Source organism: Neovison vison, chromosome 3 (genome assembly GCF_020171115.1).
Source record: "Neovison vison isolate M4711 chromosome 3, ASM_NN_V1, whole genome shotgun sequence".
In the NCBI taxonomy this organism is placed as follows: Eukaryota; Metazoa; Chordata; class Mammalia; order Carnivora; family Mustelidae; genus Neogale; species Neogale vison.
This window is the reverse complement of record NC_058093.1, coordinates 34,695,993-34,703,439: the sequence shown is the minus strand read 5'-3', so window position 1 is coordinate 34,703,439 and position 7,447 is coordinate 34,695,993. Positions and strand designations below refer to the sequence as shown.

Sequence of the window (7,447 nt, the reverse complement as noted above, 5' to 3'; positions counted from 1 at the left end):
TATTTTAGTAGTTAGGTTTTAATACATTTAAACAAATAGGTCACTTTAATACCCAAAGTCAATGATCTGTTCATCCAAGTAAGTACCATAATTTGTTTCTGAAAAGATAGCTCTACAGTTAATTCACTTCAGTCTTAGTAATGGCTATATTTCTATTATCACAATTCAATTGAAATTGACCTAATCTTTCAAAAAATTTAAGCTTGTAACTTAGATGCTTGGATGAAAATAGTAATTGTAAATTGTGAAAGTACTAAGGAAACATTTTTTTTTATAATTTTTTACCTCAAAGTGGGAACTTCTCAAGTACAGCATTATAATTCTAGAGGGAAGCCTAAGAGTCAAGACCTTAATATGTTGTATCAGATTTTGAGGGAATAAGTTGACAGAGACCTCATGGAGGTCATTGTTTCTTCATATGCAGTGAAATAAGGAGACAAACATAGTATTTTAATTCTCTCACTAATGTTGTGATGACTACTATGACTATTGAATCTCTGAGGCAAACACTGGATTCTTGGCATGAACTGTCCCATCTAATTCTCACAAATATACTCTAAGGTACATACTGCTTTTCTGTCTCTACCGTTGAGGACACAAAAGTGTAGAATTTACACAATTGCCCAAAGCAAATAAGCAAATAAGATTTAAGGCCACAATTTGACACGTCTTCTGTAACTTATCTGATATCATCTTGTTCTTATAAGTATAAATTCTGCTTAGTTATTTCAGTCATATTTAATTCTTTAAGTTAGTAGTGTCATTTGGAATCATAAAGCATTTATAGAATTTGATTTAATCTGGTAATGCCTCAATTTACTTCATAAAATTATCTTGAGGATTAAATGATAGAATTCATGTAAAACACTCAGCCTGGTCCAGGGCTTAAAATAAGCACTCAAAGAGCTTTAAATGATGATGATCTTGATGGTGCTGGTTAGAGGTAGTGGTAGTGGTAATGATTTAGTCTGATCTACTCATTTTCAATGATTCAGTAAGAAACTGGTTCACAGACCTCTGAGAAATGGTGGCAAAGGCTAATTCTCATTTCTCTAGAAGGTGCTGCTTACCTAGATGTTGCTGGATGATATATTATGGAAAAAAATCACTCTGTATATCCTGGAGGTGGAAGACAAGCAAACAAAATGGAGGCAGTCTATAGGTTCAGTGTGAAACATCACCTTGCTACTCAAGGTGTGTTCAAGCAGCATCAGCACCACCTGGAAGCTAGTTAAAAATGCAGACTTTTAGGGGTACCTGGGTGGCTCAGTCATTAAGTGTCTGCCTTTGGCTCAGGTCATCATCTTGTGGTCTTGAAACCCAGCCCCACATGGAGCCTCTCACTGTGCTCCTTGCTCAGTAGAAAGTCTGTTTTTTTCTCTCCCACTCTCCCTGTTTGTGTCTCTCTATGTAAAATATATTCTCGCTATGTCTCTCTCTGTAAAATAAACAAATAAAATCTTTAAAAGAAATCTTTAAAAGAAATTAAGAAAGAAAAAAAAAAAACTTTAAAAAAAAGAAAAGAAATGCAGACTCTAAACCCCATCCCAGACTTCCTGGACCGGAATCCATTTTAACAAAGTTCTCAGTGATTCATAATCCCATTGAAATTAGAGAAGCACTGCTATAACCTATCTCAGCATGGAAGCAAAATAAAGATTAACAAATGGGCTATGGAATGAGAAGGACCTGGGTTCCAATCCCTTCTCCTCCACTTGCTAGCTGTGAGAACTTGGCAAGTTCTCAGAGGGATTACATGATACAGTGTATTTAAAGCAACCACTGCAGTATGATAATTCTAACTATTTTAATAGTTAAGCTAGACCAAAGTAAACCTAATAGCAATAATAAGAAGCATACTTTAAATGATAAATGGGAAGATTTGGTCATGGGTCCAAGACTTCCATCTTCCAACTGAGAATAAAAGAGATTTACAGAGAAAATACTTTTAAGGGTAATTATGATATATCTAAGTTTGGTTACTATGTGAGTATATACACACACATGCATGTTTACATATAGATATAATTTCACAACTGTATACAAAAACATCATCATTATCAAATACAGTTTTACGTTAATGTAGGAAAAACAAATCTGATTCAAGAGTAGATTAGGATTCTGTCCACTAGCCATGGCTAGATTTTAACTAACCATCATCTTATACCATAATCAGATTGTGTAGAAATGTACATTTTTCATTTGTTGACTAGAGAATTAACTTCATGTTAATACTTATTTTATTAGTTTTCAGTGTTTTTTTTAATTTTTAAAAAGATTTTATCTATTTATTTGAGATAAAAAGTGAGCAAGAGAGAGAGAAAGCACAAGCAGTGGGTGGAGAGCAGAGGGAGAGGGAGAAGGAGGCTCCCCACTGAGCAGGGAGCCCCACATGGGGCTCGATCCTGGGACTCACTCAACCGATGGAGCAACCCAGGAACCCCTAGTGTTCAGTGTTTTTAAAACTAGAATATTGATACAAGGACCGCCTTCCTAATGATTTGGAAATAGCCTGGCCAAGTAAAAATGAAGTGAAGCTGGATGGACTAGATATGGTCTGTATCATAGCAAAAGGTAACATTAGCCAGAAAATATGATGGGATGCCCACAGGTTTTAGAAGCGGTGACATTTCTTTAGAAAATATGAAGTTCTTTTACCAGTAGAAGTTTGTAAATACCTTTGGACTTGAGGAATATCATTTTTTGTTTATAAAATAATGATATTATGATGGCCAGCAATGAAATGGTATTTTGAAGCAACTTTTTAGATTCTGGAGCAATTCTATCACTCCTAATGTCTTATGATTAATTTGAATGTGGACCAAATGTGCAGCATTATGTAGAGAACTGTGAAGTAGCCACTTTATAAATGAAGACAGAGGCCCTTCCTCTACCAGCCATGTCTGGCAACATTGGTAAATCTGTTCTCTATCATAGAGCAAAAAAATGTGCTCTTTAATTTTGTTTTAGCTATTTTAAAAAAAATTTATAAAGATTTTAAATATTTATTTGAAAGACAGAAAAGAGTGCACAAGCCGATTGGGGAGGGCAGAGGCAGAGGGAGAAGCAAGTGCCCTGCTGAGCAGAGAGCCTGAGGCAGGGCATGATCCCAGAGCCCAGAGATCATGACTGGGCCAAAGGCAGAGGCTTAACCAACTGAGCCACCCAGGTGCCCCTGTCTTAACTAGTTTTATGTATGAAACATGCATGGCCTTAAACCTATGTAATCATCAATTCTGCTTAGCATAGATTGGATAGTGAGATAATAGTATTACACTTTTTCCAGGGCATATTTTTCTCCCTACATGGATAATCATATATTCTTTATCTAATTGCTTTTCTAAAAATAATGAGTAAATTACAAGATGGCGGCTGTAATTGTCAGACTCTGGTCTGTATTTTTCACCATCTAATGCTGGTCTTCAAGCATTCTATAGACAATTGGACCACTAAGGTTAATGCCTAGTTTGGAATGCCTAATCCTAGGTTCTATGATGACAAATCTAAAGCCATATTAGACAGATTGATTCCCATGCTTTAAAATTAATTTGACCTTTTCTTTGAAGTAACAAAGAAGCTGGGGTTGTGACAATGATCTAGTGACCTATTTCTCAACAAATTGTTCACCAGTAAAACTTAGGACTTAAGTTTCGCAGTGGCAGTATCGTAGCCAATGAGGTTTATCCGAGGCGCGATTATTGCTAATCATTATAGTAACCTCTCCTTCCATTTATTACCAGTTCACACCATGGACCTGTAGGGAAGTGCTTGTCAGCACTGATTTTTTGTCACTCTAGAGATCCTTGAAATAATATATTTGATAACCATCCTAAGACCTGATTAAATTGCATGAGATAAGAGCATAAGTCTCCTTTTTCTGATTTTTCAAGGTTGATATGCATCGAATTTCCCCCTTTCATTATAATGATGTCACACAAGTATCTGGAAGCAATCCTTTCACTCTTGTAATATTGCATTCTTCTTTCTATAAAGGCTTTTAATTGAAGCTATTCTTAAAAATATTCAAAAAGATTACTGGCCTTAAAATTGTTATTAGAATACGGAGTCAAATTGTATGGAATCAAAACAGCTTAATTAATGTGCACAGCTTTTACGAATTTAAATATATATCACGAAAATAGTTTATTTTCCAGTTCAGTATCTATCACAAGTTTTAGAAGGTGCTTTAAACCAGCCTTTGTGTGTCATACCCTGACCTCCCCTCTAACTACCATATACCTCAAGTATTTGCTCTACTTCCTTCCTTTCTCTTTCCCATACAGTCCTTTAATCCATTAGATCATTTATTAATGCTATTTTCTGGTACCCACTACATGCCCTTTGCTAGGTTCTATAACTATTGTAGAGGCCTGAAAGATACATAATTTGTGTCTTCTATAGTCTCACGAGTGAGCTGATGGAAGAGGATCAATCAATGGATATGCACACAGAAAATGTAAAATTGCTCATTGAGTAGTGCCAGGCAGGAGAAGCTATGCAGTTTAATGAGGATTGGGGTTGGAGTGGAGATGCTTTAATGAGGGATTCGACCTGGCCCTGCAGATCCCAGGAATCCCCTCTGAGAAGTGCTATTTGACTAAGAGTCAGATAGGCGGGGAGCAGGGGAGCAGGGGAGCATCCCAGATGGAGGGCACAGATATGCAGTGGTGGTGGCAGCAGGCCAGGAGAACACTTGGGTGTCTTAATTACCTGACCCCGGGGGAGGTGGAGGGGAGAACATAGACCGTTATAAGCAAGCAGGACCTCTTGAGTCAAGAGGAAGAGTTCTGCCCTCCCCCAAACTTTGGAAGAAGATGCTTCTTCCTTTTCACCATTTTTCCTAAGTCTTACCTTTTCTTCAAGGCCCATCCCTAGCACAAATCCCAGCTCCTTCATAATGTTTTTTAGAACACTATTTTTCTAGGTCATACATCCTCCCATTTCAAATTCATGTGCATCAAACATTTTCTTTTTTAAAAAATGATTATTTACTTATTTATTTGATAAAAAGAGAGGGAGCATGATCAGGGGGAGGGGCAGAGGGAGAGGGAGGCTGCAGGGCTTGATCTGACGTCAGGTCAGATGCTTAACCGACTGAGCCACCTACGCGCCCCCTAGCACTTTCATTCACGTTTTTGCACAAGTAGCTAAGCTTTTAAACTGAGCTGTATCCCACCCAAGAAACATTTCTGCCTTAAAACTTCTTATACTCCCAGGGAACATCACAGTGTGGAAATGGACCTGAAGTCACAGCTTCATAAAAGTCAGCCTCAGTCCCATCAAAAGCATTTGCAGAAAGGGTTCCAAAGGAGGGAAAATGTTGCATTATTGAAAAATAGAGTAAAGTGAAAAGAATAGAAATGAACAAAATAGAATGGAACAGATGGTCTCCATACCTAATAATTCACCTATTCATTAGAAACCTTTTGTGACAGAGCTACCATATGATCCGCTTACCATTCTAACAAAGTAAATCACTATACTGTGTGAAGACAATTGAGAAATAAAACATGAAGTATATGCTTCCAGCAAGTCATTAACTATTAAGCATGAACCGGAATTTGAATTGGGGAAATTAGTTTAATAAAAGCAAGAGTGCTTATTTGCCTTGTAAACATTTACTTTGGATATTTAGAAACCATTTAAAGGTAAATGGCAGCAAAATAAGTGCACAGAATGGACTCTGCAACAAGGAAACAGTTAGATAACGAAGATGATTTCTAACCCATTCCTTCTTAGAGCAAAGAAAGCATTACCATCTCTTTTCAAAACTCAACTTCTATCCTGCACCTTCCCTGGGGCTGGCTGCAAGCTTATCATCTTTGTGGAGAGCCAGTTCTTTCCTCTGACCATACCTTGATCCTGAGCAGCTGTGTCCCCTTACTTTTGCCTGTTAGTCTATAGTCTTGGCTCCCTCCACTGCCAAACTTCCAAGAAATAGCTTCTTTCACTAATAACTAGGGCAATAGAGTAGATGATGAAGAAGAAACAACAGGAGTAGAGAGAGGTCACAGCACCCTCTGCATCCTGTCTCTCCTCCAAGTAAGAAGAGGGTCATTCACCCAGAGTGCCTCTTACTGGCCCTTTGAGGCCCCTCTCATCCTGCTCTCCCATCTCCTTCTTAAGCTCTCCGGGACTCATCATTTCACCCTCACCTGCACCTTTGCACCAACCAGTGGGCCCCTGCCTCACTCCTTTATCTTTTAAAATTTAATTAATAATTAATTTTAATTTAATTAACAATTTTAATTATTCATCTATTTAATCTTTTAATGCATTTTGTCATTTGTGTTGCTTTGCTAGATTTTACATATTTTCAGTTTGATCTGATATGGTGTTCTCATTTGCAATTGCATCATACTGCATTTTAGCTCTTTTCTCCATTCATTCTTTATTTTTTTCTCCTTTAGTATTCTTCTTTCTTTCTTTCTTTCTTTCTTTCTTTCTTTCTTCTTTTATAGAGCTATTCACAAGTCAGAGGAGGAACAGAAGGAGAGGGACAAGCCGACTCCATGCTGAGTGCAGAGCCCAACTTGGGACTTGATCTCACAACACTGAGATCAAGACCTGAGCCAAAATCAAGAGTCAGACATTCAACCAACTGTGCCACCAAGGTGCCCCTCTTTTATTGACTTTTTAAGTGTTTAAAAAATAATGATGACAATAAGAAAAAAGTATATAAAAGGGGAAATGATTCATGATGGTCTTATACAATATTTGACACTTCATAGAACATTCTAGTTCTCGATTTACTCCTTTCCTGAATATCTTCCTCTTTATATTTATCCATCCCCCAAGGCATGGACAAACAGCCAATCAAGTGCTGATATCCTGGAAGACCCTGGCACTTGCTGCAGTGGCTCACACAATATTAAAAGCTGGCAGGGAGAAATAATGGATGAACCTGACCTCACTGAAGAGGCATGCCCAGCCCCAGAGAGGAGATGAGGAGAATGGGATTCCGGCAGCTCTATCAGCTGGGTTCAACACTGGGGAAGACGATGGGGTCCTTTGTAGCAAAGACTGAAGATGTCCACAGCAGTGACGAAGTCTGCTGGTTTCTCCTGCTTGGCTTTTCCCCATGGAGCAAAAATCTCTACAAGAGGATCCCATTTAGCACCACACTGCTCTGGCCTAGGTGATGGGGAGATATAGGTAACAGGCTCCCCACACCTTTCTCTGGGAACTTCCTCAATTTTTGAGCTTCTTAGGGTTTTGGGTGCTTCCTTTTTGTAGTCCAGAGCTTTCCCAAAGCTATTAACGCTGGTTCAAAGTTATTTATTGTTTTTTGTTGTTTTTATTGAGGAGATGGGCATGGGAACCTCCGGGCCAGCCATCTTGCTGATGTCACCCTCCATTAATTGTATAATGTCTCACCCATTCAATAAACAGTTCTGCTCAGTCAAATTCTAAATATGTGAGCCAGAGTGCTCATTTTATGCCAAAG

General features: G+C 38.2%; 1 pseudogene; it reads left to right on the top strand.

The window, feature by feature from the left end:
- The first annotated feature begins 3,644 nt into the window (after window positions 1-3,644).
- LOC122903775 lies at window positions 3,645-3,800 on the top strand (annotated as a pseudogene).
- The last annotated feature ends 3,647 nt before the right edge of the window (window positions 3,801-7,447 follow it).